The following is a 26408-nucleotide window of genomic DNA, read 5'->3' as shown; positions in this document are numbered from 1 at the left end:
ATAAGTCCTAATTTAGGGCCACATTCCAGTCTCAAAGAGTCAGTTTGGGAAGAATCATGGAGATGCATAAAAGGAAAAATAAATGTATGAGCCATGAAGGTTGCCATGGATAGTGGAACAGGGAGCACACAGGCTGGTATGACAGGGTAGCTAAATAAAATGGAAGTGACACGGTCAAAGACCTTGAAACATACAGCACAAAATAAAATATTTCCCCCAAAGACAGATCACTCTATTAAAAGAGAAAAAAGCCCCATTTCTAGGCAGAATGTGCTGTAAATCTCTGTAAGAATAGAGACAGCAACGTTCTTCTCAAGTTACATTGAAGGGTAATAAATCTGCAGGTAATTCTCAGAGCGACCGTTCAGCACGATGACGGACAAAGGTCTGCAGGGCTCTACAGCGTGACTTGCAGCTTCTCCTGCTTGTAGCACAGAGATGTAGCTTGGAGAAGTATACAGCAAGTCAGGCTACTGGGACTGCTTTTGGGTACCGCGTGCTAGAGACTGCTGCCTCGGCAGATGGGACCTATGTACTGAAGATAAAGGTGATGACAAATATATGTGGCCTGCCAGTCCCAACAGACTGCTTACGAGCAAATTTAAGAACTGAAGGTTTCAGCTGAAGCATCTCTGGTGAAACCCAGCAGAACTTTGACAGAGAAAGCACACTGTAGCTGCTTTCATAGTATGTTTAATTATCTGACTTCATTTAAATGGCTGGGGTGCTGCAGCTGGAGGGAGAATTAGTGAATCTCAGGCAGAGAAGGAGGTGTGATTTCCTTGGGAGCTGCTCAGGACTGAATTTTTCTTAGCAATGTTGCTAAACATGCCCAGGACTGCTGGAATTTTGTCTGTTACCACGCTCCTTTGTGCTGCCCTCAGACTGACAGCAGGACAACCCTTCCTTTCTGCTGTAATTAGGAGCCTGTGTGGAAACTGTTATTATTCAAGGAAGGTGTGAATGGCAGGGTTGCTCCCTTACATTGCTGTAAACCAGCAGTGGTCTCTGTGGCTGGGGAAACTCCTGCCTACTGCTTCTGAGTCCAGAGGCCATGCCAAAGAGGGAGGAGAGGAACCGATGAGCCTAGAGGGTTTTTTTACGTGATGTCTATCCCCTTGCTTATTGGGAAGCTTTAGATACAACAGCATTTCCTTTAGCAGCTGCAGTAATCCCGTCCCAGCCCATATCTCCAACACAGTCTGGTCCTAAAATAGCCTGTTCCTCTGCACAGAAGTAGGAGATCTCATTTTCAAAGCATTTCCTCTGCTGGTAGTCTCCCAGCTTTTACTCACAGTGCTTGCATCCAGTACTGCTGCGGTGAACGGGCAGTGACGCCCATGCAGAGGGAGGAAGGGAAGGGACCTGAGGAGAGGAAAAAATCACCCCCGCCACAGTTCGGGAAGTGGGGAGAGGCCACGTACCAAAAGGCCACCAGAAAAAAAGGCAAGAGGTCCGGTGCTGCCTGGAGAAGGATGGCAGGTGGGGGCAGGTGGTCTGGCGGGTAGCTCAGCACAGCCCATACAGGGTGCTTCAGCACATCGTGGGTCAGTTCACAACCAGAAGCATCAAGTGCTGCGTCTTCAAGGGCCTGGCTGAAAGCCATGTCAGAGGTGATGCAGGGTGCTGACAACAGGGAATTTTTCATGGTAGGTGGAAAGAAACACATTTACAAAATACGAATGAGCCACCATGCTTACAGCAACAGCTCAGGTCGGAGACTGCCATCTCAGCTGCAGTGGAAAGGATAGTCATGTTCAAGTCATATCTGGAGGAAGGTAATCTCCCAGGCCTTGTCCTGTTCCAGTGTCTTTTCAGGACCTCTAGCTCAAATCCTTACTTTCAGTCATCTTACTCAGTCCCTTTGGTCAAGAGTCATTCATCCTTGTCCAGCCCATTTCCCTCACCTCATATTTTCAGTCTACTTCACTATAAAGTTTAAGAAACCTAAAGCTATTATAGACATTGCTTTGCCACCTCTCCAAAGTGTAAAACTTTATGTACATATAGCTGTACGTTCTCATATGTATGACCACAGAGTTTCTGATTTCAGCCCTGAATTTCAGGAGGAAATTCCCCAGCACTGCTCAGGACTCTGGTAGATGCACCCCAAACGGGATTTATCTCAAGCCCCTAAAGAGCACACACACAAAAATTAATATTCATTACTAAATTAATATTCATGCTCTTCCTCTGTGGTGATTTATCTTCACAGAACCGGTTTTGGCACTGTCCGTTTCCTTCACTCTCGGATCAGTCCCTTGCTCTCCTCCTGATTAATGTGTTGATATGAGGCTTCAGGTAAATGGCCAAACTTTCATTTATCTGTTCTTTAAACTAATTGTTTCTTCATGGCTAATCAGCTCTGTCTTTATTATGAAAATCTTGTGGTATTTCATGCTGTTGCAACATTACTGCTGGCTAAGCATTGCCTCTGTATACCACAATACCAAAGAACATGCCATCTTCCTTCTGAGTCTGAACTCCCGTGTCCTGGTCCAGCAGGAGCTCACCTCTTCCCTTCCCATCCACCTGCACCGCGTGTGATAGTAATGGATTATTCTCCATGGGGAAGACAATGTGAAACTTCGAGCTTGCCTTTTCTCTCGCTTCCTCTGCTAGAATGATCGTTTGAAATGTTTTTATAAAAACCATTCTACTTCCCCAGTGGCTTTTTTGTAGCAGAAATCACTTTCCAGTAAAGCGTGTCTTTAAAACTGATGTAAGGTTTTGCCATGCTGTTTAAATGTTGTCCAGCTGTCAGAAAACAAACTTCTACCTTTTATAAAAAAAAAAATCCACCACCTCCTTTCCTCTTTCAGAGTCCCTCTCTGGGCAACATCTGGAAACAGAGTCTAATTACTGGTCCTGAACATAACCTGGCAAAATCCTTCTTTGGCAGAGTACTAGAGCTGGACTGTAAACCAAAGGCCCTAACAATCTCCTTATTGTAGCCAGATCCTTGCTCATCTCACGGATGCTGCTGCCTGGGCAAGGCTGATGCAGTCACCCAGCACCCTCTGCTGTGACTACCTCCCTGTAAAACGTGAGAGCAGCCTCAGCAGTGAAGTAGCAGCTGCTGATGGTACAGGAGGGGGATGAGGAATTGCTTAGGAAGCAGCGGGACTTTCGCATCACACCAGAGCCATCTGCATACTAGGGGAAATCCCACCGGGGGTGAGGAGGTGACTTCCTTCCTGGCAAAATATCCTGCTCCAGCTGCAGCGTGTGGCACGAGCGGTGAGAGGTGGACACGTCTGGCGCTTGTGTGCATCCTTTCGACCTCATCTGCATTTTGGCTTGGCTGTGCCTTGGCTCACAAGGTCTCCCCACAACCTGCAAAAGCGACATTTCCTTTCGGTTTCTGTTGTACCTCAGAAGGTGAGTTTCATAGCAAGGACTTTACTGCAGACCCACACAGCAGGAAAACGTTTGTAGTGATACAAAAATAGACTGATGCAAAAAGAATATGCCTCAGATTCTTGAAGCTTCCCTCCATTAGAGGTAGACATGGGCTTGAATTGAATTTTCCAGAAGAGAAGTGATTAGTGATTAGAAATCATGGAAAACAACTGGGGTGTGAAGCACTCAAGAGCTCCTGGTTGAAAGGAATATCCAGCAACTCTGGCTCTCAAAATGTAAATAGGAAACAGTAAAAAAAAAAATCTTATCTGTAGTTTGCAGCTAATGAAAACACTAGTCTCTCCTGGGAGCCAAGTCTTTGCTCTAATTTTAATGCATTTCTTAGGTTTTCCTTAGCTGTGACTAATTTGCGCTGTCAGGTGTGCCTTTTTTGAAGTTAAAAAGCATATCTGAAGTGATACAACCTCTAGCCAGAGTATTTAAATTAGTGAGTACCCACTGAAACCAAATCTGAAAGCCTGTCAAGTGAGGGGATGGCACTCAGATACCCCCCCACTCTGCTGAGCGATGGGTACAAGCAATCTCTGCTCCCATGGGAGCCTGGAGGCAATTCTTCCTGGGTCAAGTGCTATTTGCTGTGCTGGTCCCTTGCACTATTTGGGCTGTGCACAAACAGCACTTTGACTATCAAGCACAAAACATGTCAAAGCCAGATCTCAGAAAGCAGTTTTATCAGGGGGGCATGCAGTGGCCTTCCCCTCCCTGAAGCCCAGAGTGCTGGTAATTGTATGTACAGTATGGAAAACACACTGAATGACACCTACCTTTTTTTTTAGGCTATATCCTAAAACAGATCTAAATATATATAATTACATATATTTAATTATAATTTTATTATAATACATAACTTTAAAGACTTCACCCATCTGCTTACTATGGCTATGTTCACATCATGTATTAAACTTGGGCCGGCTGATCACACTGTAAAACCTCTATCCCCAGGCCACAGTGCACTTTAGCCAAGGGTGAAAGTCTTTAAGAGACCCCAGAGTCAGAACTTGGTGGAGTGGTCTGGGATGGCACTGAGCTACTCCTAATTGCTGTTCAGCTGCTACTTCCTCTGGTTCAGCTGATCCCTGAGCTCAGCTCTGCTCAATGATCCAGCAGACAGAGAAATGAGAGGGCTGGAGGAACTCATAAGCAGGCACAGCCTCAGCTGGGCAGCTCACTCTGCATGGCAGGCTTAATATATAGGGTGGATATACCTTATGGTGCCTATGACAGATGGAATAACACGGCATACTGAGTTCATGAGAGCAATTCAGGCCACCTGCTACCCACGACTACTAGGCCATGGGGGCCAGGCTCTGCCAAGCCTCGGTAGGAGGTCTCTGAACTGTTGTTAGAAGTCATTTAAGATGCTGTAGTAATGTAATAAGATGCTTAAGTGTGCTGCCTTCTGCATGTAATTTGGGGCCAAGATGGCTGTTCCCACCTGTGTGCTGGCAAAAGCCAAAAGGAGCTGCAGTCTGTTACTTCAATAAAGCTAAGGAGAATTTCGATTTAGGTATTCATTGCCACCTAATGTTGTACATTCTTATGTGGGAGGGTAAGCAGGGATTTGGACAAGGGCCAGAGATGAGTTTGCACATGACTTACGCTTAATGTTAGGCATGTGACTGGCTGCCTACAAGGCGAGGTGTTGTTTGCACATAACTGTGTCTGTATTGTCCATGCAGCTGAGCATAAACAAATGATTGTGCATTTGTTTGCAAACATTAACCCTGTAGAGTAGGGAGGCTAATTCCACGAAAGCTGGATCTGTGGCAGCAACTATTAACTCCTTGAAAAGCACAAAAAGGTACAGATGTGTGTGACACAATTAGCATCACAACAATGCATGTTTTTCTACTGGGAACTTAGCCAAAGGAGGTTTTCTTGCTGTCTCCAGAAAGCTGTCAGCACTTCTTTCTGTGCCCCCTCTACAGAATTTATTTTCTCTAAGCAGGAAAATAAAAAGCAGATTTTGCAAATCTAGCTATCTATTCTTGCTTTTTGTCATGGAGATCAGATAAAGACCTAGGTGCTTCCTGCGTACAGCAACATATGCAAGCTGAGCAAAAAATCCAGTCAGTGCTGGATTCCAGAGGAAAAGGTTGTGTTTGGATGTTCTGTGCTGCCTGGAAAGAGACCTTCACAGAGAGTGAAACACAGAGAGTTATTTTTTACTGTCGGAGCATTTTCGTTCTGTCTGATGAGAGCTGTGTCTTCCTGTCTTTCTCTGATACTGGTTGGAGTTTAATTCCTTATTTTCTGATTGGTTTCGTATGGAGACTTGCAGAACCATGGCACCTGATGGATTTCCCCTCATCTTTCTTTCTCTTGCTAATAATGTTTAAATCTGTTTTCAGTCAAATGTGACAGAAGGGCAAAATGTTGAACACAAGTTCATGCCACCTTTGTGAAAACAGGGAGATGGGTAGAAAATAAAACACCCGTAGGCATACTTACCGAAGTAAAGGCTGGAAACCCATGCATCATTAGAGAATTCAAGTGGGAGGGACACCTTGTAGGTCCTGCTATTGTGGGAAAAGCTTCACTTGGTGATTTTGCTTCTTTAGATATGTAAGTCAGCCAGTCAGGACACAAAACTCCAGGAAACCAGGATTCACTGGTGCTGGTGCTCAAAAATTACTTGTGCAAGTTTTTGCAGGTTGCTAGGAAGACTTCTCTGTGTAGCTAGTTTAAAAAAATCCTAGTCCACAGCCATGACACTGCTTCCTTTTAGAAAAGGCTGTCAGTGTGTCAGCATCATATGCTACAAATGCAGTCTGATCTTTGAAATAATGCATGTACTACTTAATAAAACATCCAAATTTACCCCTTTAATCAGAGGTTCTCAAAGCACTTTGCATATGCTAGGAAGTGATCCCCATGGATGAGGGAAGCCTTCTCATTCTCTTTTTACAGAGGAGAAATGTGTGGTAGGCAGGTAGAATGGTTTGCTTAGGGTTACACGACAGGCTGGGAAAGGGGGTCCAGCCCTGAAGACGCATGAGGAATGTGCAGAAGACACAGAGTTGTTTGGCTAGTGTGCATCCATCGCATTGCTGCCACACACCGTGGCCTGGTCCCACCTATTTGGTTCTTGTGGTTTGGTTGCCGAGCACTACAGTTTTCAAGCTCTGGCTCTGTAGTCTTTGCAGATGAAGAACAGAGAACTGTCAAGTCACGTGGAACCAGCTTGTTCTATGTAGCTGTTACACTTCAGTAAAATACATGAAGGCTTGTGGTATGCCAAAGGCAGCAGGGTTAAGGCATGGCAATTTGAGTAGCCACTAGCACAAAAGAGAGAGATGTAGCTAGGAGCGTATCCAGCCAACTATGAGTCTTTAGCCTGTATGATCAGATATAAATGGATACAGTTGACAGCTGAGCCAGCTGACTTTCACCTTTTTTGCCAAGCAAGATTCAAACCTATGTATGTCCAATCTGTAACACACTGGTCACTCTGATGCCACACACTTCATTAAGGATGCCTTCAGTGCTGCTTCTTCTCATACCTGCAATTGTAGCAAGCGGTGTTTGGTTTGCACCTGTTGAACTCTAAACCTCATGGGACCAAATTTCATCTGTATATTATTTAGGTGTTTATTAAGTGCGCTTTTTTAATATGAGAACCGCACAGCACTGCAATCCTATTGCATCACACAGAAGTTAAATACCTCTCAAAGCGTCAACTAATTAATCCTCCTCGCTCACATCTGTAGTAGGCTGGGAAATATGAGATGATGTGTTTCAGCTTCCAGAGAGGTGGCCAATGTAGTGAGGCTGTGGAAGTTGCTATAATAAATCACAGCCATAATATCTAAAAATGCATTTTTAAATGCAGATTTGTTTATTATTTCCTTCCTTGGATAATGAAAAAGTTATCAAAAGGTTTGCTTTCTAAATAATTTTCTGAGTTTTTGAATTCAGTACAAGCTTGTGAATTTGTCCTGTAAACTTGTGTGTGCGAACTGGTTAGACTGGACAGAATTTGATTGAGAAAAGCAGCAAAGATCTGGATTTTTTGCATTAAGCTCCTCATATTTTGACGCCTGTTTGGCAAAACAGGCAGTGGATAGAGACACTCCAGCCTTTCTGGAGCTGACCTAGCATACTTTTCTAAAGGCATTTGTGATATCTGAGCTTTGAAATGGTGAATATCACAGGAGTGCAAAATTCCCCAAAAGAGACATTTCAAGCTTTGCAAGAATGAATATTGAAAACAATCAAATGCCCAACGTCATCAGCTTTTCAGGCAAACTGAAGGCAAAAAAGTGTATTAACCCATACCAATTACCAATCCTAGCCAAGCTATGTCTGCCCCCTTTCCAGACCTTTGTGGAGTCCAGAGCTTTGTGAAAACAGGATGAGTCATTAATGAGAACAGGCCCTTTAGCTGAAGTGACTTCCTGAGAAGTAGGAGTTATAGCTACAAACCCCTCCAGAATCAGAAAGGCCTACAACCCTCTCTTTGCAAATTTTGCCAAAAGTTTTTGTGTAAGATTCAGTAGAACCACTTCCCCTCCCTCCAGCTTTGTCAATACTGGCTGTCTGTGCTGGGTGTGATGGGATTACACTTGGACAGTGAGGAAATCGAGACTGGAGGTAGGTACCTCTTTATGGTTGGTGTTATAACAAAGCTTATGTCTCAGCTCAGGCTGGGACATGTTGGGCATTCCCAGGCATCTTGGGAGCCTAGCAATCCCAAACACAAGGATGGATGAGGTGCAGGATCACCGCATCTGGCAGCCCTGGATGACAGAAGATCTTAACTATTCCCTTGACCTGAATGCTAAAATTTGCCAGGTCCATTATAGGCGGGAGATGGTCTGAATACGGCTCCTAGTGGTTAAAAGCACCCATGACATGTTTTACATGAGCTTTGCTAGAGTTTTGAAGCTCTTGGAAAATTGCGTAACTAACTCTTCCCTTTCCCTAGAATTACCCATTGTAATCTTCCTTCCTTTTTAAAATTTGATTTTTCATCCTTGCTAGAATGCTTGGATTTCCTCTGTAATGAGAAGGATGACAACTGTGAGAAGAAGGATGCAAACACAGAAAGATGGATAGTGCCCTGACTCCTAGCCATCACAGGATATTTTAGGCAAGTCATTTTGCCTTTTCCTATCTGTCTCCCCATTTGTTCACTACTGTGCATGTCGCATGTTGGAGTTTCAGTCACAGAAAATGATCCCATTGTGACTGAAGCAATAAAAATCTGAAATGAAAAGGTAATCCTGCCCCAAATTGCTTTTGAGGTGTAAGACAAGAAACAACAGATGGATACACTCATAGAGGGGAATTTAAGGCAACAGTGAAGCAATACTGATCAGTGTGATAGGCAGCCAGCACAGGGTATAAACTGTTGCCAAGGCTTCTGTATTGTGGCAAAAAAATTTTAATGACCGATTTGAGAAAAGCTAATGAGAGCGCTCTGTAAATATTTTTGTAAGCCCAAAGCATGATAGAAAGCATGAAATTGATTGTTTGAACATCTAACAGTAACTAATTTGTGTAGTAAGTATGATACCCATGAATTCGTAATGGAGGTTATGAAGGTTAATTCATGAGCATGTCTAAGTGTGTTGAAATGCTATGGAAGAGTAGAGTATTGTTAAATTAATCATGCCAGGGAAAAGTCTCAGAATCATTTTAAAGAAAGGCAGCATGATTTTAGACAGGCGATGAGCGAAGAAATTGGAAGCCGCCAGGCCATAACCTTCTAATATGAACAGAGGAGGTCATTAAGATGAAAATTGCCAAAGGGATTTTTTCGCAAGTACAGAGTCTGCCATATCAGACTGGGTTTTATTTTCATTTGCAGTGGCTAAAATACCGGTTGTGGCTGCTCTGACTTCAGTACTAGTGTGTGTGTTGATTTCAGGAAGTAAAAGACATTTCTTGGGGCGAGAGAACTACTTACCTGTGTGTTGGCATAAAAGAACTAAAATACACAGTCTTACAGCCAGTACGTTACCATCAAAGCAGTTTGCCCATCTCGGCATAAGTGAGGTAACTATAATGAGGAAGCATCATATCTAAAACCAACATTGCTCTTAAGCATGTGTCAGTGCCACATAAAATTTGATTTTGAAATTATTATTTAGAATAGAAAATAGCTTTTAAAGGACTCCAACTTTTAATCTCACAAAGCTCCTCTGAGTCGATTCCTGACACAGCCCACTGACTCTGAATACTCTTTGTCTGCTGTCTGCAGTGAAGACAACTGTGAAAAAGACTTCGTATGAAGTTAGTTATTTGTGACATGCAACAGCAGTTAAAATGTATTTCCTGAAAAACAGATCCTCTGGTTCTGTATCCTTTTAAATGACTGCAAAGGTTTATTATTATTTTTTAAAGTTACGAGATTTTCTCTGTCCTAGTTTTAAGAGTTGAATTTGAGCTTGTCAAATCTGATCTTTTTCAAGAAGCCTTTAAAAAGATCTTTCTAGTGTGATTTGTGCAAGATGATTCTGGCCTGAGGAAATGTGACCCCTCTGTGCCCTGTTACTGCCTAGACAAAAGCAGTCACCTGCAGCTGTGTCCATATTGCCCTTAAAGGATTTTTAAAATGCCACTCGACATGCTGAATGTATTCAAATGAGTATCTTCTGTCATTACCAATTGAAGTAACTCCTGCCTTCTTCTCATGACCTTCAGAGCTGGAGTCCCACAGAAGAACAGCATTCTTCCTCTTTCAGACAATTATAAGTCTGATCGCCCTATACCAAAAAGGAAGTTTATGACATGGGAAGTATCTCCTTGTTCTTGAAGAGAGGTGGTGGGTTAGACGATCTGTGTAGACATCATAGGGAATTAATTTAACAAGTCCCAAGCTCTAGTTTCAGGCTAGCTCAGACATGAGCTCATTCTGTGGCTGTGGACACATGTGTCGGAGTATTTTATCAAGTACAAATTTTTTAAGTCTCTGTGAAACCTAAAACAGGGTTGTTGAGTCTCAGTGAAAATCAAACAGCCAGTTTTTCCAAAGAATCTGGGACTAGGCCTACCAAGAGTTAAGTGGCGGTGGACAAAAGGAGCTGGGGTTTTCTCAGCTGGAACATACTGCACATAAAAAGGAAGATAAAAGGAGTACTTTGTGGTGGGGGAAACCCTGATCTCAGTTGTAGGAAACAGTTCACTCCAAGTAGGCTCTTTGGAGAAGACAGGACTTCGATTTCAGACTGTACACATGCTGGCAAGGAACAAATACTTACAGCTTTTTCTCCTGTTATCAGCAGTGCTAGGGAAGGGAAGTCCACAGTTCACCAGCATTTTATCTGACTTCTGTTTTTCAGAGAAAGGGTAAGTAATTTTCCCCCAAGCTTCCTCAGAGATGTCTTCAGTTGCCAAGAAGCCGTGATGGCCGTACACCTCCAGTTTCTATTGAATACAACTGCAGTCAGAGAGACAGCATTTCTAAAGATTTCTCTTAAGCTACTTCAAACTCAACATAAAAAACATAGTCAAAATCAGTACCTACTTCTGAAATTCCTTGCCTCCATTTAGGAATGTGCTTACATTCCAAAGAAAGAATGAAAGAAGAAAGTACGCTCTTCATTTGTGTTAAGATAAAGATAAGTCAGCTGGGGTTTTAATAGAGGGAAGGGGATTGATTTTATCCTCAAGTTTCCCTTTTAGGTATTCATTTACTACTAACCCAGGTTAAAAACCTCAGTGCCATACTCATGGCAGTTTTGGCTCAAATTGTCCAGCCCAAGTTGAGAATACACTTTTCCCCCCCCAGAACTGACATAGAATCATAGAATCATAGAATCATTAAGGTTGGAAAAGACCTCTAAGATCATCATGTCCAACCGTCAACCCAACACACCATGCCCACTAAACCATGTCCCTAAGGGCCTCATCTACACGTCTTTTAAATACTTCCAGGGATGGTGACTCCACCACTTCCCTGGGCAGCCTGTTCCAAGGCCTGATCACTCTTTCAGTAAAGAAATTTCTCCTAATATCCAATCTAAACCTCCCTTGGCGCAACTTGAGGCCATTTCCTCTTGTCCTATCGCTAGTTACTTGGGAGAAGAGACCAACACCCACCTCACTACAACCTCCGTCCAGGTAGTTGTAGAGCGCGATGAGGTCTCCCCTCAGCCTCCTCTTCTCCAGACTAAACAGTCCCAGTTCCCTCAGCCGCTCCTCATAAGGCTTGTGCTCCAGGCCCTTCACCAGCTTTGTTGCCCTCCTCTGGACACGCTCCAGCACCTCCATGTCCTTCTTGTAGTGAGGGGCCCAAAACTGAACACAGGATTTGAGGTGCGGCCTCACCAGGGCCGAGTACAGGGGCACGATCACCTCCCTACTCCTGCTGGCCACACTATTCCTAATACAGGCCAGGATGCTGTTGGCCTTCTTGGCCACCTGGGCACACTGCCGGCTCATGTTCAGCCGGCTGTCAAATATTTTGAGTTGTCTTATTTGTGAAATGGTTGCTTCTTACCTGGTCCTTTACGGGTATGTTTATGAGTTAATGCTTGCACAGAGCTTGAAAGAAGTCCTTGTTTATTAAATTTGAAGAGCAGGAGTTGCATGAAATAGAACAGAGGTAACCACCTCCGTACATCTAGCCCAGCCTCTTACCTGTCCTGTTCACAATGTTTGTTTGCTTTGAACAGATGGAGCAAGGTAAATAAGCCGGTTAAAAATAAATCCTGTGGAGCCATTGTACCTGCTTTTTCTGCACAGAAAGTGAAACAAAGAAGCAGACAGCTCAGGTCCTGAATATCAAGGCATGACGGCAGCCAACACTGTTTGCCTGGTAGAGAAGAAAGCAGTGCACTGATTTTTCCCATGTGATCTTACAGAGGTGAGTCATGGCAAAGAGAGGTGCAGATACAAGTATTTTATTTATAAACTAGAGGAACCAAATAACAGCATTACTATGCATCATATGGAAAATGCTGCCAGTACTATTCAACATGAATGGGCTGGCAGGGAAGGGAAATCCAGCTTGTTATTTTTTGTTCATCTGAACTATAAACTTTGGACTAATTTTTCAGACAAAGTAATTTGCTAGTCTTAGTAATTTGTTGTTAGCAGTCAAAAATAGGTGAAAAAACCCTATATAATCTAGCATCTTCTTAATCATTCCAACGAGAGTCTAAGCAGTGAATGCGCAAATGACATCAAGCGTGGGATTTTTTTCTTCTCAGTTGTAACTAGAATTTTGCAACTTCTTATATGTATTTATTAGTTATTCTTGTGTCTCTGTACTCCTATTAGAACAATTAAGCTGAGGTTTATCACATCGGTCTTTAGGTACCAACTGAAGTAAGCTGAAATCCACTGTAAACTCCTTCTGTTCTCAGTGGTGTCTTCATTCCACTGTCAGTTTGAATCCTGGTCTAAGTTGCTCCACAGTTGTTATGAGCAAGAGGTACACTTTCAAAACCAACTGATCATCTTTATATACTGCTGTGTATAAGCAGTATCTACAAGCCTAAAGCACGACAGGCTGGAGGGAAAAGACTTGCACTGGTCTGCTAACATATAAAATTAGTGGCAGTGATGCTCAGAAATCCAAACGTTTGTGGAACATCCTTAACTGTCACCGGCTTTTGCAGAGTTGGTTACTTGTGTGTAGTCTTGGGAGACGGGGAACTTCTGGTTACAAAGGTACAATGCCCACACCACTACTAGTCAAAAGCAGACCTTTCCACCTTTGTTTACAGTTTCATGGTCTGCATCCAGGATGTTTGCACACACTTACAAAGACAGGTTCCTTCCAGTAGGACCTTGCATGTCCACAGTGTGTCACAAACAGCTGTCGTATCTGTCATATTAAATACATCAGTAATAACATAGCATTTCCCCTCTCCTCCCCAGGAAAAGTGATGTTTCCATCCAAGCTTTTTTTACCAACTCACCTCCTGTTTTTTCCTATTCTTTATGTGCAGCTAGTGCTGGTATATGTTGCAAGCAGAGGTGGCTAGATTTGATGTTGTGAATCTAATGTGACATACTTCATTTGGCATTGCTAATTCCTTAGCTGTCATCTGGGCCCGTAACTCTGCTCTACAGCTGCTAAGTTTTTGGAGCTTTGCTTTTGTTTGATCTGCAAGTGCCCAGTTTTGAAACATTCAAAGCAAGTTTTATCAACACATGCAGGATAAATGCTACACAGTACTCACTAGTAAATGTGTGCAGCCTTTTCCCAAGCTTGTACTTTCCTTATTCCTTCCATCCTTGGTGTTACCAGAAGTATTTTTTTTCCTTCTTCTGGAAAAAAGTGGACATTAGTGAGAGCAGAGGATTAAAACTTACAAAGAAAATACCTGCAGTGGAGGAAGGGAGATAACAATGACTCCTGCTCACCTTTGTGTGTGGAACCAATCAGTCCTTCAGTTTGCAGGTTTGCCATCATTTAGTATTGCCTTACTACTGGGTTTTCTTGTTTTTCTCCTTCTTGTTCTTCTTTCTTGTTTTTCTTTCAACCCTGTTGAGAAATAGTCTGTGTTACATTTATGTATCATGCTTGTATTTATTCACCCAAAAGATCAGCAATGAAAGCAAAGAACTTAAATTGATAATTGAAAGTTTTATTGTTTCCTAATTAAATCAGGAAATGATTAAATGGTTTGAGTGATATTAAATGATTTAAGTAGCCTGTCTAACTGTAAATAGAAAAGCCTTGCTGCAAGATTGTCTTTCACTCGTATTTTCCTCAACATTGTATACAAAAAATGTTAGCATTGAAATCTGCTAGCATCATTTCAATGGTTTCATAAAGAAGTATAGGTTTACAGTTATACCATATGAGACACATGTATTTTTATGTGTCAGCATTTTATACTGTGCGTGGCAGAGTGCAACACTTTTTGAACTCTGCTGTGCACAGGCTCAAGGGATTTGGTAGTGGTGGAGATCTAGAACAACCATTAAAGGGCATATCCTGATACCTTTATGCACTTGAATACATCCCTCTATGAATTCCACAGTGTTGTTCATGTGCTTAAAGTGATAAGGGCATGGCTGTAATTGCTTGTAAAATTCAACACCTGCTGCAGTGGGTTTGACCTTGTCTGACTGCCAGACCTCACCCAGCCACTCTCTCACTCCCCCTCCTCAACAGGATGGGGGGCGGAAATAAGATGAAAAAGCTCACAGGTCAAGATAAAGACAGGGCAATCGCTTACCAATTACCATCACAGGCAAAACAGACTCAACTTGTGGAAAATTAATTTAATTTATTGCCAATTAAAAATAGAGCAGGATGGTGAGAAACAAAGAAAACTAAAACAACTTTCCCTATTTCCCAGGCTCAACTTTACCTCTTCATTCCCAACTACTCCACCTCCCCCCTCTCCACTCAGTGCAGGGGGATGGGGAATAGGGGTTGTGGTCAGTCCATAACACTTCGTCTCTGCTGCTCCTTCCTCCTCATGCTCTTCCCCTGCTCCAGCGTGGCGTCCCTCCCACAGGATACAGTCCTCCACGAACTTCTCCAGCGTAGGTCCTTCCCATGGGCTGTACTTCTTCAAGAACTGCTCCAGCATGGGTCCTTTTCATGGGGTACAGTCCTTCAGGAACAGATTGTTCCAACATAGGTCCCCCATGGGCCACAAGTCCTGCCAGAAAACCTGCTCCTGCATGTGCTCCTCTCCATGGAACACAGCTCCTGCCAGGAGCCTGCTCTGGTGTGGGCTTTCCACAGGCTGTAGCTTCTTTCAGGGCACACCCTCCTGCTCTGGCATGGCGTCCTCCACAGGCTGCGGTGCAGATATCTGCTCCAGCAGGGTCCTCCATAGGCTGCAGGGGGACAACCTGCCTCACCGTGGTCTTCTCCATGGGCTGCAGGGGAATCTCTGCTCTGGTGCCTGGAGCACCTCCTCCCCCTCCTTCTTCACTGACCTTGGTGTCTACAGCATTGTTTCTCTTACATTTTTCTCACTCCTCTCAGCTGCTGCACAGCTTTTTTGTCCTTTCTTAACTATGTTTTCTCAGAGGTGCCGCCAGTGTTGCTGACAGGCTCAGCTGTGTCCTGTGGTGGGTCCATTTTGGAGCTGGCTGGAGCTGGCTCTGTCTGATGCAGGGGCAGCCTCTGGCCTCTTCTCACTGAGAACACCTCTGGACATGGACATCCAATCACCTGCTTTTATAAAATGTACAATCAGAGAAAAATTCAAGTTGGAAGGGATCTCTGGAGCTCTCTAGCCCAATCCCCTGCTCAAAGCAGGACTAACATGGAAATTAGATTAGGTTGCCCAGGAATGGGAATTTCACCACCTCTCTGTCAATTAAAGGAAGAAAAACTGGATGGGTAAATTGCAAGAGTGAAGACTAGAGCCTAGTTTGCAATTCAGACTTAGCCGTTACTGAGGGCAGTTGAATGGCATGAAATTAGTACTGTGTTTGAAGAGAAATCAGCATTGGCATCCACACAGTTTGCAGTGGAAAGTGTTCACATAACAGTCATCATTACAGCTACCGTTAACTGCTTCCATTCTGCTTTGGGGGCAGAATATGCAATGAGGGTGAAGAAAGGTGAAGAGTGAATGTTCCCTAGGGCAAAGACTACTGCATTTATACTGCATTTAGTAGAGTCTGGATCCTGATGGCTTTAGGTACCACTGCAGTACAAGTACTAATGACTTCTGTAGGAACCATTTTGAGCTCCATTGCCAAAAGTAAGGGTCATGCAGTCTGTAGAGAAAACTATGTGTAACTGAAAAAACTGATGATCTCAGCCTCCTTCCCGACCCTTTTCTTTCATAGAAACATTGCATACTCCCCTGCTGCAAATCAGAAAATATCTTCTAACATGACAAAAGGAAAAAATGATTCATTACGTATTTCCATGATGCTTTTGAGTGGTGCTATAGCTACAGGGTGAAAGCAACATTAACAAATGCTAAGCACTGAAACTAGAGGATACCTATAAACTCCCTGTTTTTCAGGTACAGATAGTTCAGGGTTACCGTCATTGCAGGCAATCTGAATACTGTCATCCAAAGGAGTGAGGACAGATGCCTGGCTGAGACTAAGGGCTTCCTGGCATGGGAAACAGGATGAATAGGTGAAGGAGAAGACCTGGGCTAGAAAACTCATGGGAAAACCATGAAGAGCTGTGCTTGCTCTTTCTGCCTTGAACAGAATAGGAAAGTAGAAGTCAGTAGCTGTTGCTTATGCGCTGGCAACCTCTGAACCTTCATCTCACACACCTTCTCCCTTTTCCTTGCTGGCAGCTAGAGGAGTAAGCACAGCTTTTCAGAGCTCTGTCATAGACTACAGAGGTAGCTATGGATGTTTTGTTATCATAGAGTTAGCATGTGTTTGGAGCTGGCTTTGCTGTCTGAAATGAGACTGGTAGTGAACGATAATAAGGGCAAAACATTGCCTGATGATGTAAGTGAGATGCAGTTAGAATTAATACAAAAGCAAGGCTGCAAATTCTGCATATTTATGCAATCACTTGTCTGGAGGATATAAACTGTATATTTAAGTTCTGATATTTATTTTAATTTAGCAGAACTGAACACCATCTGTACTCAGAGAATAAAGACAAAACAAGCCCATGTTGCTTGGCTGTTGGTTCTGTAAGCTCTTCGGAGAAAAGACTATGCCATAGGTCCATAGGGCACTAACCATCAATGGTGTTTCAAGCCCCCCCTGGGGTATCTAGGTGTTAGGAAAAATAAATCAGAGTACAAAAATATTGTATGGGGATTCAATAGCTGGCTCAGTGCTGAATTACAGATTCTGGTTAGTGCCAAAGCTTTTGTGCTGTTTATGTTTAAGGTTTGCTTTTTGGCTGAGCTGAAGAACAGAAGGCTTGGCTGTTGTTATTTCACAAGATTTAGATAGGTCCAGATCACTCGGAAACTCAATTTGAGGGTTGCTTTCTGCCAAACAAAATCTGCTGCTTTTTAAAAGATGTTAATTTTGAAAGAAATGCAGCCTTTATAACATATTGTAAATATATACTGCAGCACAGTGCCCTGTAGCACTTTTCTTGGCACTGCTTTATTAATAGCCTCTTTGATTCCTTCCTCATTAACTCAGATTGGTCTTGTTACAGTAACTCTAAAGACTTCCATATTGAGATTCAGGTTTTGCTCCACATGAAGAGACTGATTGTTTCTGGACAGTACGCAAATAAATTACCTTCTTTCCTTTGAAATCTTTATCATAATTACATGATTTGCAGGGGTAATCATGCATGTCATTATGAAGAGGTGATTGTATCTTGTTCAAGTCAGTTAGCTCTCTACTGGTGCTGCAATATATTGGCAGCAAATCGCTGTAAGAAAGCTTCCGTGAAAAATCTTGTTAAATCCGGGAGAAAACCCAGGGAAATATGAATTATAGACTTCGCAGGAAAATCTGTTCATAGATTCATTTATGAACTCCACTAATGTGCTTTCTTAATTAAACAATGCCGCTTTCTTGTAACTGTAGCCAAAGAAAGACAGAAAAGGCAAAACAAATTTTGCTGAATCAGCTTTTATTAGGAGCGTGTGCTCTGGTCATTAAAGACACATGGATTTTATCAGTGTATGATCAACTTTTTGACCTACGAGCAACTTGCACTGCCTGAAGAAAGGCCTGAAAGGGAATGCCTCACATGGTTGTGCCAAACTACACATTCCTAGCATGCTTTAAAAATTACATCTCTTTTGGTGCAATATGGGATACTGCAGAATGATGTATTTCACAATTTATATTAATGTCACTTTCAGCCATGTTTGTGAAGGGCCAAAATGCAACCTGCTGAAAGATTTAAACCAGCTTCCTTTTAAAATAATGGCAGAACTTTAACAAAGAAATACCAGAAAGCAATTAGTTATTGTTTTCGTGCTGTTATCCGCATGCCTTGGATGAGTGCCCTACTCTGTAGGATAATTGTACTACACTTAGAGAAACGCCTCCCACCCTGAGGCATTTACAGTCTAAGGTTGCAATGCAATAATGAGTTGTGTGGGCTTGATCCTGAAGAATAAACTGAGGGCTGAAGGCTTAATTTTAGAAAAGATGCAGGAAGTGAACTTGCCAATACATAACACATGGATGAGAACAAAACTAATAAGAAAACATAGTTGTTTAAGCCTTCAGTCTGCATAACCTGAGAACTCAAAAGAAGTCTGTCTCTTTTAGCCACGACTTAAAAATACTGTCCTCTGTGGGAGTACTAATAAATTTGTTTCCAACTCTAGCTTGGGCTATATATATTTTTAGTTTTTCATACAAATGTACTTAATACAAGCTCTGGAAATTCTATATATTTTTGTATTACATAATTTACCCTCAGTAGGTGAATAGCTTTGGTGACAATATTATAGAAGCTATTAGCAGTATTTTCTGAGTCACCGCTTCTCTTAAGAGGAAGCTTTCCCAAATCACATGACAAACTCTTTTTCCACTCTAGAATTCAATAATTGCCTTTGCATTCACAACAACTCTTGATAAAATAAAAAACTCTCTTTTTTGACAATCACTATGAGCACTCCTGTAACATATTACAAAAGTACTTGGCAGCTGACCAAACTGGGGTCCTGACATTGTGTGTGCTCTGCAAACACAGAAGACTAATAGCTACCCTTTAGAAGGTTTGCTCTTTCTGACTTGAAAATGGGACATAAGGTTACTCTTTGTGGAATATGAACCTACTTTTACAATTTTTAGTAATTTCCATTTAAGTCAGGTTACATTACTTCACCAAGTTGAAATGTTCTATTTTGGTGGTTTTCTCCTACTAAAAGATTTGAAGATTTGAGGTAAATCAACTCTGAAAAATTCTCCAAACACCAAAGAAAGATAAATTGAAGTAAGGAAAGACAGCATTAGATTCAGCTGTGCCAGAAAAGAAAGCCTAAATTGCTCTAAAAATGATTTCTTAAAATACCTTTGATGAATAATTCACCTTTGTAGATGAGATATTCTCTCTGCTCTTCAACTAACTGGATACCCCACAGAAAAGTGAAATAGCTATTATGGAGGAATAAAGAACCATAGAAAACAAGACAGTGGAGATACACTAACAATTAAGTTTTCCAACCCCAAATTTGGCAATTCTTTTTTTTACTATTAGGAGAAGTGCAACATGGAAAACAAGCACAGACTATTGGATGGTGTTTGTACTACTGCAATTTTTCTTTACATAGTCAGCTATGCAGAATCCTCCTTGGCCTTACGGCAGCACAGCATGCCTGCTCTCTGGTAGAAATTGCCCCATGATGTCCTCATGCAAATGAAGGATTTTTTGAAGCAGTAAACAGGAGTTAATTATTTACGAGAAGTTACGTTCTGTCCAGTTTCAGTCATACACGATACAGCAACACGTGCCTAATTGCTATATTTGACGTGTCAGGCAATATTTAAATATACTTCTTTTATAGTGATATAGAAGTACGCCTAAAAGTATATGATATGTTTAGCTATGCAAATGGTTGAACTTTGTTCTCTGTCTGCTGCACTTTTAAATCTCTAAGGACCCTTGGATGCAAATAAAACAATATGGGCTTAATTAATTATAAAATCAAAGATAAATGTTTAGAAGGGACCTTTGGAGGTCTCTAGTCCAACTCTTTGCTCAAAGCAGCAATAACTTCAAAGTTAGATCCGGTTGCCCTGCTCCTCATCCAGCCAAGTTTCAAAAATCTCTAAAGAAGGAGATTGCACTGCTTCCCTGGGGAACCTGCTCACGTGCTTAGTCATTCTCATGGTGAAAACCTTTTTCCTTATACTCAATCAGAATATCCCTTGCTGCAACTTTCGACTGTTGCCCCTTCTCCTCCCACTGTGCACCTCTGAGAAGAATCTGTGTTGCTCTTCTTTATAATCCCTCTTCAGATAGACTGCAATTAGATCCCTCCTTAGCCTTCTCTTCTGGCAGCTCTGCCCTTCAGCATACCAACCTCTGCTCCCATAGTGGCATCCACAAGTTTGCTGAGGATGCCCTTCATCCTATGGTCCACGTTCATGATGAAGATGCTAAGTATTATTAGCCCTGGTATCAAACGTTGAGGAATGCTACTCATAAGCAGCTGTCAGATTTCAAACTGTTCACCACAACTCTTTGAACCTGATGGTCCAGACAGTTTTCAGCCACCTTGTGGTCCACCTATCTAGACCATTTCTTCCCAGCTTGGCTACAAGGAAGCTATGGGAGACTGTGTCAAAGCCTTGTGAGAAGGTAAATGACATCCATTTCTCCCCTCTCCTCTACAGAGTCAGTCATCAAGGAAAAGTACACAGGTTGGTAAGGCATGATTGTCCTTGGTAAACCCATGCTCACCACTTCTAAGCACTTTCTGTCCCTTCTGTGCTTAGAAATGGCTTTCATGAGGTCTTGCTCCACAATGTTGTGCACTGCTTGCTAGAGAACGAGGAGCATCAGCATGAAATGCTGTCCAGTTAGAATGGTCTTATGCTATATGTAACCATACTGGCTAATGCCCATGGATTCTCTTCTTTTTGTGTTTACATTAGACTGCTATACAGAATACTTGCTATATGCTGCCTTATTGCGGTTCTTCTTGATGCATTTTTTATCTGGGGATAAACTGAGGTCACTTGGAAGCTAGTTATTTTATACAGAAAATACAACTGTTTGGTATTCTGGTTGGATCCACACCTGGATTAATTTTCTTCAACAACCTTGTAATGTGAATATTTAAAACTGAACAACATTATCATATTTAAACAGTTCCCAAGCTTAGGGAAGATTGGTTTTTATATAACAAAGTTAATTTTATTTATATATGCTGTTTTTTCATAGAGAGAGTGATGTAGGGGCAGCTACAAAAAGATCAAGAGGGAAAGTGTTTGGCTTTTAATATGTGTTTCACTAAGCTAACATTAATTACTGGTGAAGTTTATTATATTGTGCTTTTGTTGAGCTATGAACTGCTGAGAGATCTTTTCTGAACACAGTGGAATATCCCAGGAGATTCTTCAGATTCCAGGGACAAAACCAAGTTTAATTTGTTAAAAAAAAAGGAGTTCATAGTTGTGAATTATGATATCTGTGTTCATGTATTTTAAGATTTCTTACATTGATGTGTACAAGAAGCTATTAGACAAATGTTACGGAGTCTTAATGCTACTATAAAAGCAGCTGCAAAACTATCAAAATCTCTTTTGACTGCCTGAGATTGTGCCAGATGGTAAAGAACTAGAAGTATAACAAATGTCATGTTAAGCAAGTCAGATTTGAGGGACATTTATGCATCCCACATAAATCCCACTTCTAAAACTGACCCTAGAGTGATTAGATTCAGGAATAAGCTCTTCTGTAGCCTCAGGAGTATCTCACAATATCTACAATGCAAAGTGTTTCTAATATTCAGAGCACTCACATTAGTCTGGTTCTTTGCCAAGACCTGACAGCTTAGTGTTGCTACATTTCTCTAGATGCAGGAGCTGTGATAAAGCTCAGCTTTTTTATTTTTTTCCCCTTTCCAGGACTTTCAACAGATTTTTCTCAGAAAAACAAAACTACAGCCAGCCTCCTTACCAGAAATACTGAGACGATGAGGAGTAAGTGTTGCATTGACACCCAAAGCTATTTCCTTGGGCCTCAGTTATCCCGTCACAAAAAAATTATTTGTGTTAAATTGAAAGCTCATTGACTGTAAACTGGCTGAGGATTTTCCCTACTTGGTTGACTGGAATTCTAACATTTTGTTTCCTTCATATACAAATTTTTAACCCTCTGGCTGTATTTGTACGCAGTCCCTGAGAATGACAGAAACATGCAGGTTGGAAGGGACCTCAGGAGATCTCTAGTCCAACCTCCTGCTCAAAGTAGGGTCAGCTGTCAGATCAGACCAGTTTGCTCACGGCTTTACTCAGTCTCTTTTTGAAAATCTCTGAAGATGGAGACAGCACATCTCTAGGCCTCTGCTCCAGTGCTCAACCACTCTCAGAATGAAAACTATTTTTCCTTGGATGCAGTCAGTACTTCCTCTGTTTCAGTTTATGACTGTTGTTTCTCCACCTCTTGGCTCGGCACCTTGATAAAGAGCCTGGCTCTGTCTTCTTGATGACCTCCCTGTAGGTACCAGGGCTGCTATTAGTTCCCCTGAAGCCATCTCTTCTCCAGCCCTGTTGCCTCAGGCTCTCCTCACAGGGCAAATACTTCAGCCCTGACCATCTTGGCAGTCTCCGCTGAATTTGTTCTGATTTATCAATGTCTTTATCCCAGTCTTGCATATGGTTATCCTACAGTCCTTTGCAGAAGCTTTTATTGGGTTATGGGATGACAGTGGGGCTAAGGAGAGTTTATTCTCCTCATTAGCACTCTCTCCCTCCCTGGTGGGGCACAAACACCAGGTCACACGACATAGGTGCACGTGTGGTTACAGCACCCTTCTCTCCCTCCCATATCCTACCCTCATTCACAGTGTGGCTTGATCTATGTTTATGTTTAAAAGGACATGGCAGACATTAAGGTAATTAATTACAGCCACAATATAAACCAAAGAGTATTCTGCATACAGCATATTAAATAAATTTGATATTTTTGCAGGTTAAAAAGACTGCTATTGACGGTTCTAGGATATGTCTATACTGCACTCTGTAGTGCAGGGTAGAGGTACCAGCTCAGGTACTTCAAGATCATTCCCAGGGTGAAATGGCAGACTTCACTGCTACCTGCTTTTAGTACTTGCACTTCCTTATTCAGAGGTGCAGAGAAACATGACAAAGTCCTTCAGCATATGTAGACAAATCACAAGGATCTGAGCTTTAAGGGGTGTTTTTCCCTACAAAAGTTTGAATTGGGGGTAACTTTCCATAACTTGAGAACTGAGGAAATAGCAGATAGTAGCTGACTTCTCCAGTACGTGGGCAGTTACAATCTGTGGAGAATACAAATCCCATCTGGTGATACGTTGTAAAAACTGGTCTCGTGCTAGCATTTTTCTGTAAGGTCAGTGAAACGTATCTATGTATTATTAAAGAGATGCATGCTAACTGACAGTTAATGTTGCAAAAAAATTGTATTCTGTTATACCATAAACAGTGGTAACACAAACCAGACAAGTCAGGTAAAAAAAGAAAGAAGATGCAAATGGAACTGTTAATAGACGCAGAGATGTCTGAGCTGTCCTCCTTTCCCTCTGATACATTTATGCTGAACCTGGTGACCTTTTACAGAATGATATTGGGATCAAAGTCATTGCACTCAGTTGGACAATTCCCGGGACAATAAAGAATTCTCATAGTAGGTTTTTGTAGCATTATTAAGAATGGGAATAAATGTCTGAGACACTGAGAGGAGAATTTTAAGACTGTGCAGGGCCCTAGTTTGAAAATGATGATTCAATTTGCATAGTCAGTTACCAAGTGGTTGCTGGGTTGCTAATATAAATGTAAATTTAGAAAGTGTATTGTCCTGCAATGAAAGAAATATTCTATCTGCCAATAAAGATCTTTCTCTACAGATTCATAGAATTCTCCTGCTTCATTATTCTGGAAGAAGGAATATAAAATGAGAAATGCTGAAGTTGGAGAGAATACGTCAAGCTGACTCCCTGAGTTTTGTTCAAATCAAATCCTTTCCCCCATGAATGACCTTGTTAATAAGAACTGATTTTAGAGACAAAGGGTTTAAAATCCTGACAAAGCGTTTAAAATCTTGACAAAGGGTTTAAAATCCTGAGATGCAGTGTTTTTTCATGGACTTCTAGACTGCAAAGAGTTGTCTGATACATATTAGAGCAGCATACTTCATGCTGTACTTCCTGTCTTCTCTTTGGCTAGAGCACACAGTTCTTACCAGACAGAATAAAGACTACTTATCTATGCAATCCTGCTTAGCATAGACACAGAAATCATAGAATCATAGAATAGTTTGAGTTGGGAGGGACCTTTAAAGGTCACCTAGTCCAACCCACCCTGCAATGAGCAGGCACATCTTCAACAAGATCAGGTTGCTCAGAGCCCCGTCCAACCTGACCTTGAATGTTTCCAGGAATGGGGCATCTACCACCTCTCTGGGCAATGTATATTCCTGTGTGCCAGGTAGTGGAAGGAAGCAGTGGTCTGAGTTCTCACCTAAAGATACTGCTATGCAACAATCTTAGTCATAAGCCAAAGAGAGGGTATTGAACTGAGCAATGTATCAATAAACGTGCAAAATACAAATGATGTCTATATTCAGTTTGAAAAGGAAATTCCTGTAGTCCTTATACACATCATGGTGAGACTCTGCAAGAGTTCATGTACGAAGTCCTGAGTTAGCCTACGTGTAGTTCTCAGCACTATTTGAAAAGATGCACAGGCATGCAGAAGCAATCAAAAGGGACTTCAGGGCACTGGGGCAATTGGTGGAAGGATCAAGAGCACGGGTAGTGTTTTCCTCAATCCCTTCAGTGGCAGGGAAGAATACCGAAAGAAACAGGAAAACACACCTGATCAACACGTGGCTTAGGGGCTGGTGCCAGTGATGAAATTTTGGCTTCTTTGACCACGGGGAGGTTTACACAGCACCAGGCCTGCTGGCGACAGATGGAGTTCAGCTGTCTCACAGGGGGAAAAGGATTTCTCACTTATGAGTTGGCGGAGCTCATCGAGAGGGCTTTAATCTAGGTTCGAAGGGGGAAGGGGATAAAACCAGGCTCACTAGAGAAGAGCCTAGGGGCGGCATGCCAATGTTGGGGGTGAAATTGGTAGCCCAGCTCAAGTGCATCTACACCGATGCACGCAGCATGGGTGGCAAACAGGAGGAGCTGGAAGCCATTGTGCAGCGGGATAGCTATGACTTAGTCGCCATCACAGAAACATGGTGGGATGAGTCTCACGATTGGAGTGCTGCAATAAATGGCTATAAGCTTTTCAGAAGGGACAGGTGAGGAAGGAGAGGTGGTGGGGTAGCCCTGTATATTAGGGAGTGCTTTGATTGTCTAGAGCTCAATGATAGTGATGATAAGGTCGAGTGCTTGTGGGTAAGGATGAGGGGGAAGGCCAACAAGGCAGATATCCTGCTGGGAGTCTGTTATAGAGCACCTAACCAGGATGAGGAGGCAGATGAAGTATTCTACAAGAGGCTGGCAGAAATCTCACAGGGACAGCGAGCAGGATAAACCTCCCATAATCCAAGAGGAAGCAGTTAACGACCTGCTACACCACCTGGACGCTCACAAGTCTATGGGTCCAGATGGGATCCACCTGAGGGTACTGAGGGAGCTGGCAGAGGAGCTTGCCAAGCCACTCTCCATCATTTATCAGCAGTCCTGGTTAACAGGGGAGGTCCCAGACGACTGGAGGCTTGCCAATGTGACGCCCATCTACAAGAAGGGCCGGAAGGAGGATCTGGGGAACTACAGGCCGGTCAGCCTGACCTCGGTGTTGGGGAAGATTATGGAGCGGTTCGTCTTGAGGGCACTCACAAGTCATGTGTGGGACAACCAGGGGATCAGGCCCAGCCAGCACGGGTTCATGGAAGGCAGGTCCTGCTTGACCAACCCGATCTCCTTCTATGACCAGGTGACCCACCTAGTGGATGAGGGAAAGGCTGTGGATGTGGTCTACCTGGACTTCAGTAAAGCCTTTGACACTGTCTCCCACAGCATTCTCCTAGAGAAGCTGGTGGCTCATGGCTTAGACAGGTACACTCTTCGCTGGGTAAAAAACTGGCTGGACGGCCGAGCCCAGAGAGTTGTGGTGAACAGAGTTAAATCCAGTTGGCGGCCGGTCACGAGTGGTGTTCCCCAGGGCTCAGTTTTGGGGTCAGTCTTGTTCAATATCTTTATATCAACTATCTGGATGAGGGGATTGAGTGCTCCCTCAGTCAGTTTGCAGACGACACCAAGTTGGGCGGGAGTGTTGATCTGCTCGAGGGTAGGAAGGCTCTGCAGAGGGACCTGAACAGGCTGGATCGATGGGCTGAGGCCAACTGTATGAGGTTCAACAAGGCTAAGTGCCGGGTCCTGCACTTCAGCCACAACAACCCCATGCAACGCTACAGGCTTGGGGAAGAGCGGCTGGAAAGCTGCCTGTCAGAGAAGGACTTGGGGGTGCTGGTTGACAGCCGGCTG

The 26408-nt window shown here is 42.7% G+C and overlaps 1 long non-coding RNA gene across 6 annotated transcripts in view; it reads right to left on the bottom strand.

Annotated features, from left to right (window-relative positions):
- Positions 1 to 26408, bottom strand: part of LOC142078497 (uncharacterized) — a 59358-nt gene that overhangs the window by 27073 nt on the left and 5877 nt on the right. Inside the window, exons 2-5 of one of the 6 annotated variants that reach the window (XR_012672241.1) lie at positions 14700 to 15517; positions 13744 to 13864; positions 13560 to 13647; positions 3110 to 3336 (exon numbers count right to left, since the gene is read on the bottom strand). This is a non-coding gene — a long non-coding RNA (uncharacterized LOC142078497). Of the gene's footprint in view, positions 1 to 3109; positions 3337 to 6866; positions 6927 to 12021; positions 12185 to 12373; positions 13648 to 13743; positions 13865 to 14699; positions 15521 to 26408 lie in introns of those variants that run through there. The other 5 variants (XR_012672243.1, XR_012672239.1, XR_012672242.1 and 2 more) reach the window with 5 other exon arrangements.

Source organism: Calonectris borealis, chromosome 2 (assembly GCF_964195595.1).
Source record: "Calonectris borealis chromosome 2, bCalBor7.hap1.2, whole genome shotgun sequence".
NCBI lineage: Eukaryota > Metazoa > Chordata > Aves > Procellariiformes > Procellariidae > Calonectris > Calonectris borealis.
The sequence above is the reverse complement of the archived record's forward strand: the minus strand, read 5'-3'. Positions and strand labels throughout refer to the sequence as shown.